The 5997-nt window shown below is 42.7% G+C and overlaps 1 protein-coding gene across 1 annotated transcript in view; it reads left to right on the top strand.

The window, feature by feature from the left end:
* Positions 1 to 738: 738 nt before the first annotated feature.
* Positions 739 to 5997, top strand: part of GPR19 (G protein-coupled receptor 19) — a 41972-nt gene continuing 36713 nt past the window's right edge. The window contains exons 1-2 of the mRNA XM_008575509.1: positions 739 to 805; positions 1447 to 1500. The gene's annotated coding sequence lies outside the window, so the exon portion shown is untranslated. The remainder of the gene's footprint in view (positions 806 to 1446; positions 1501 to 5997) is intronic.

The raw sequence follows: 5997 nt of genomic DNA, 5'->3' as shown, positions 1-5997 counted from the left end.
CATTACCATTATCTTTACTGGTTTCAAGTTTACACTCACACTTTCCTTTTTAAGCCTCCGATCCGTGTCCCTAGACGAAAACATGACTTTCATTACGAATCACACGTCAGTGCAGCACGTGAAGGCGCCGCGGGCGGCGGGAAGCGGGACCGCGCGCACCGCCCCAGTCGGTAAACAAGCCGCTGCGCAGGCGCAATGGCAGCAAGAGGCAACCTGGTTAGCAGCCAATGGGCTTTTCCGTTGAGTGAGAAGAGAAAATGCAAAACTAAACACTGGGTCCCAAAGTGAAAACTGGTTGACTTTTTCTGTTTCTACTTTTCTTGGGGGGCTTTTGTTTCTCAAGAACTAGTCGTGCGGCTTTGGGGGCCTCGCAAAGTCCTTCGTAGAGTTTCACGGCCCCAGAGAACTACCGCTAGCCGACGGCTAGTTCTTTTAACCTAATTTGTTCTCGCCGCGGAGTCCTAACCTTTTTTTATTTGACTGCAGCACTAAACCATTAAGGCCGCAAAGAAACAATAAGAAAAGAAGAGGCGGCGGGACGCGCACCACAACGCCACTTAAGCACTTCTACGCTTCGGCCTTCGCCAAACAACGCGAGATCTGCCCGCGGAGAAGCCGGGTCCCCAAGGGCATGTGTGCGCATGCGCGTGACCAATCATTTTAGCGCGCAAAAACTTCAAAACTTTCCGCCCAGCGATAGGCAGCCACATTTGGCCGTCAGGGGTTGTCCGTCGTGTTCATCCGATGGGTTCAAGTACACAACACTTCATTCTTCGAGATTTTGCAGTCAAAACTCCAGAAGCTTGTATGGTTGTCCCTTCTTTCCGTTTTTAGACTGGCCGTGAACTACTCTGTGTGAGAGGAGGTTTCAGCGAATAAAGTAGTCAGGGGGTGGGAGCGGGAGAGCCGAGCAGTGTTTCAAAACAAGGGTGATGAGTTTTACGGGTTTGGAAAGGTAACAGATATGGGTGATGAGTTTGGAAAGATAACTCTGGGAGCGACATAAAGGGATAAATCTGAGGAGTCAAAGGACCTTTTTTTTTTCTTCTTCTGCTGGTGACCAAGAGAGGATGTGAGTGTGAACTGAGGTCATACAGTAGGAAGGAGATGGGAAAATTTGAGAGGTAAATGGAAGCAGTGACTATCTAGCATACCGGAGAGGGAAACTAGGAAGAACTGCTGACAGTAGAGGAGGTTTTTCTTAAAATGCTGTGAACCTATGCATGTTTGTAAACAGAAAGACAGAAGTGCCACCCATTTAGTCCATGGTATATAAAGGTGGAAACTGGGAAGTCCCAAAGTGAGTGGAACAAGGAAGATCCTAAAAGCCATAGTCCTGAGCAAGGGCTGAGGTTGGAATTGGGAAGAACAGTCCGGGTAACAGAAGTCAGGGATTTAGGAACTGTCTTGAGGGATCTGACTAATCTGACCTCTTTTCTCTCTCAGGATTCATGGGACACCTGCACAAGCATTGGATTTAGTCCTGCAACATCTTTAAAGGTACCATCCAACACCTGAAGTGTCCTCCTTCCAATTGAGTTCCCTGGCCCCTACTACTTCCCACCAAACCTACCCTTTAGCCAGAATGAAATGTGGATTTCATGGAATGAAATAGTGAAATTTAGCTATCACGGTACTCAGATGTGTTGCTGGCACATTACAAAAGTACATAGTTCTGGCCTTTAGCCTCCTAATTCACTGGGTATCAGAGTTCTTCTTGATATTGACAAATTCTATGCAGCTTAGCCAGTATATTTCGATAATTTGTGTACCGTCTGGAGTATAAAACAGAGGAAAGCTAATGGAGTACATAATTTTACTAGGGCCAAGAAAGGAATGGTTGATAGGTAAGCAATATAGCTTCATCTGTAAGAAAAACTAAATATGGAAAGCCACAGGATTAAAGCTCGCAGTTATGGAGAAGGATCCAGATATGAATATATAAAATAGAAGGACTTCATTAAAGAGCCAGACATGATAGTCCCCTACCAAGAAGTTCTCTTTAGAGAACTTCTCTTCATTTTGGCAACACAGCATACTGGCAGCTGGGCTATATGTGTAGAGTTCATAGGAAAATGTTGCAGGAAAAAAATCCATGGATGCAATAGAATGGGATTTCTGGGGATTAAAGCTCGCAGTTATGGAGAAGGATCCAGATATGAATATATAAAATAGAAGGACTTCAGTAAAGAGCCAGACATGATAGTCCCCTACCAAGAAGTTCTCTTTAGAGAACTTCTCTTCATTTTGGCAACACAGTATACTGGCAGCTGGGCTATATATGTAGAGTTCATAGGAAAATGTTGCAGGAAAAAAATCCATGGAGGCAATAGAATGGGATTTCTGGTTTGAAGTCTGGGTGTCTTGTTTTAGGGAGTGGGATCATCCAGCTCTAGACATGAGGCATGACATCCCAAAGCATGACATCTAAGTATGATGTCATAGAAAGTGTGTAGAATTGGGAATCAGACCTGGATTTGACTTTTGAGTCTGCCAATCATTCTGTATAATCTCTTCAAACCTTAGTTTCCCTATTTGTAAATAAGGATCACAGTTATGCATGCCACCTACCCATTGACTTGTGGATGCTCTATGGAGAATAGATCCATCTGTATTTAGAGAGCCTTAAGACAAGGTCTCTACCTTGCCTGCACATTAGAATCCTCAGATGTGTCACTGGGGAGCTTTAAAAAACCCTGATGCTCAGGCTTCACCCTAGACCAATTAAATCAGAATCTCTGGTAGTGGAGCCCAGACATTAGTATTTTTTAAAAGCCCTTCATTTTGCAACTACGGTTGAGAGCCGCTGCTTTAAGACGTCCCTCTAAAAGGAGGAAAGAAATTATATCAGTAGTTTAAGACATCCTGATCTGGATAGTTATACAAGGATACTTCAAAATGTTCATGGAAGGATTTGTATTATCTTTTCATTCCATTTTTCCATGAATTTTTGAAGTATCCACATATATTTGAAAAATTTTCTGGAGGAATAAAGGCTAGGGCTTGAGATAGGCAGATGACTAGAATATATTCGGAGGGAAGCAACTGTGATAAGAATGGGGTAAGCATACTGATTAGGGAAAGGTCAGAGATGAAGTCAATAATACAGGTGCCAGAAATATATAGGATTTGCTGTAGACATGGAAGACTTTGAGCCTCCCAAGCTGGTCCTTTGATCTCGAAAAAGCAACACAAATGATGATGTCTTCATTGCTTTACCACATGCTGAATCTTGGGCCATTAGATGGCTGATGGCAGCAGTGGATTGGGGTGAACTTTTACAACCTGCCGTGCTCCACTGGTTAGGGAGGGCATCGAGGCATGACTGAACTGTATGCACGTGGATGTTCTTTCCCAATAGGAGGGTGCAGGTGGGAAAGCAGGTGCAGCAGGCCATTAATAATGAAGCCTCTTCCCAGAGCCCATCACGGCTGATGTGGCATCTCTGACTAGGTTCAAGCCTGTCTTTGTAGCCTTTCAGTGAATAGAGAATCACTTGAATAGGAGAGGTGGCATGTCTGGGTCAGGAATGTCAGCTTCTAAGAGACAAGGTGCTTTCTAGTAGGGTAACTGGTTTCTAGGGGTATAAGTAATTCAGAAGCTGAAACCACCATACTACTTCAGTTACTGTATACAAAGACCCAAATGTAGTGGTAATGGTCAGGAATATGTTTTGCCATACGGAGTAACCAGTTTTTAATTAGGTCCCTTTTCTTAAGAAGCAGGCACAAATGAGTGAGTAACAGAGTCCTCCTGGGACAGGCAGGCACACTGGATAGATTGGTCTCTGTCTCAGTTCTTATGAGTTACAGTGAGTGAGTGGAGCCAAAGACAATACTTCAGGTTCTTGAAGGCTTTTCAGCTGTTGCAGGCCACTAGTACTTTTGCACAGGAAGCAGAGCAGGAGAGAGCTTAGGCCCAGCTGAAAAAAAAACTGTAATTATGTCTTTTCTGCTCTGTGGATGTCAAGTGTCTATTGGACCTTGTTCAGAAAGTTTCATATTGTACAATATGGGGTTCTGGTCCTACATATAAGGGTGTCCAGTCCAGCTTTCTTTCTACCTCTTTTTGGGATGTCAGAAATAAAATTCTATATAATTCAGTAATAAGACTAGCTTCTTGGACATAAGTGGGATTTTCTTTTGTATGCATAATATTTTTTACTCTATAAGAAGTATTTTATGTCAGGTGCCAGTAAGCTTGATGATATATCTTACAAAAATGTGTCTGCTATTATTGCAGTTGCAGCTTCCTGAGATACTGAATGGAATGTTATCCTGGGGATATGGTAGATAATCACAAGATGTGAACAAATGACTTGCCCAAGCCAGAGGTGGCCCATCTGAGGTTAGAAAGTATCAATCTGTGGTGTATCCAATCAATATAGCTTTGTGAACTTTTCAGTCAACATTCAGAAGGCCAGGTACAGAAGCAGAGGAAGAGGATGTCAGGGGTTACCAGGATTGGGGATTGCTAAAGTAAGCACAGGGAAAAGACAAAGACATTCGTTCGTCTAGTCTCTAGCAAGAGCACGGGTAAAATGGCTAAACATTGTTGGCTAGGTAAGGATACAAAGGATTCAGGGACTATGCAGGGGTCAAGTAACTCGAGGTTATAAAGTGGGTGAAGAGCAGATTACACAAAACTGAGGAGTGGAATGGAGAAGAATAGGAGACTGGGGTGAGGAGGGAAGCAGGTTGAAAATTAGAAACAGAAAAACTCAAGTTGTAACAGTTTAGTTAAGCTATTATAATATTATGTTTAAATGCTGCCTCAGATCCTAAGACAAGGGATACCAGAGACAGACTACTTCTGTAGGACTTGAACAAAACATAGGAGGGTGAGAACTGATTAGACTCCTCAAAATCTTATTCATATCAAGGGCCTAAAAGAGTTGAGTGAAGACTGGGAAAGGGATTTTGAAGAGGATATTTGAATGGAGTTATTGGAGTGCTGTGAGGACTTCAGTCACTGAGGAGGAAGAGAAGTGTGTCTTCACCCAAAGACTAGGGGAAGGGCCTTTAATGACTTCAAGAGCTCCCTGGAGTTTAGGTGGTCACAATGCAGTAATGTCTGTCTTCCACCAGAAAAATATGATAGGCAGAAAGAGACATTAATGCTTTGTTGGAATGGGCTTATATTCCCAGAGTTTGTCAGGGCCAAGAAAGCATGCATGTTTCCTGCAAATCAGATTTGTAACACTCAGGAAAAAAAGACAGAAAGAGAGAGCCAGCCAGGGGTCATCCCTGGACCTGACCAAGGTAGGACTCAGAGAGATGAGTAGACTTCAGCAAGGAAAAGTTGAAGATCTTTCTGGAATTAGGATAAATAGCTAGTTAGTCAAAGGAACTGCAGTTGAGAAATTCTCAAAAATAGAGGTTTGTCCCTCCAAACCCACAAAAGTGCCCATGAGAGAGGGAGTCAGCTTTTAATACCTGTCAGGTGCAGAGAAATTGATGGCAGCTTACAGTAGTACCAACAAAGTAAAACGTATTGCTCATCCTACTGTCTAATCCTGGAGGGGTTAGAAACTGAGATGGGCAAGATGTAAGGGTTAAACAAACAAACAAGTCAGGGAAAGAGAGACGTGGGCACACTCTTCCCCTAAATGTAGGCTTCCCTATCTACAGCAGGCACAAACTGGAAGGAGAGAGAAAAGCCTAAATTTTAAGTTGGGTGCCAAATTTTAAGTATTATACAGGATTGGATATTTTAATTATTAATGTCTCTTATCTAAAAAGGAGCAGGAAAAGTAATGGAACTGCCCAAGTTTTAATTCAGGGATAGGAAAGAACCAACCCATACAGTATATTTTCAAAAGTTCAGTGGAAAATAAAAATTAAGTTGCTTTAGGTTAATTCCAAAAGTCGTGCTTGTTCAATGTGCTGGAACACTGTCGCTGAGCACCTACTTTGGTTTTTTAGATCCTAGAGATATAAAGATCAATTGGTTGACGTTCCTCCCTACAAGATTCTATGAACCCGGTGCAATATGATA

This window comes from Galeopterus variegatus, unplaced genomic scaffold, assembly GCF_000696425.1.
Source record: "Galeopterus variegatus unplaced genomic scaffold, G_variegatus-3.0.2 Scaffold1201, whole genome shotgun sequence".
In the NCBI taxonomy this organism is placed as follows: Eukaryota; Metazoa; Chordata; class Mammalia; order Dermoptera; family Cynocephalidae; genus Galeopterus; species Galeopterus variegatus.
This window is presented reverse-complemented; position numbering and strand designations above follow the sequence as displayed.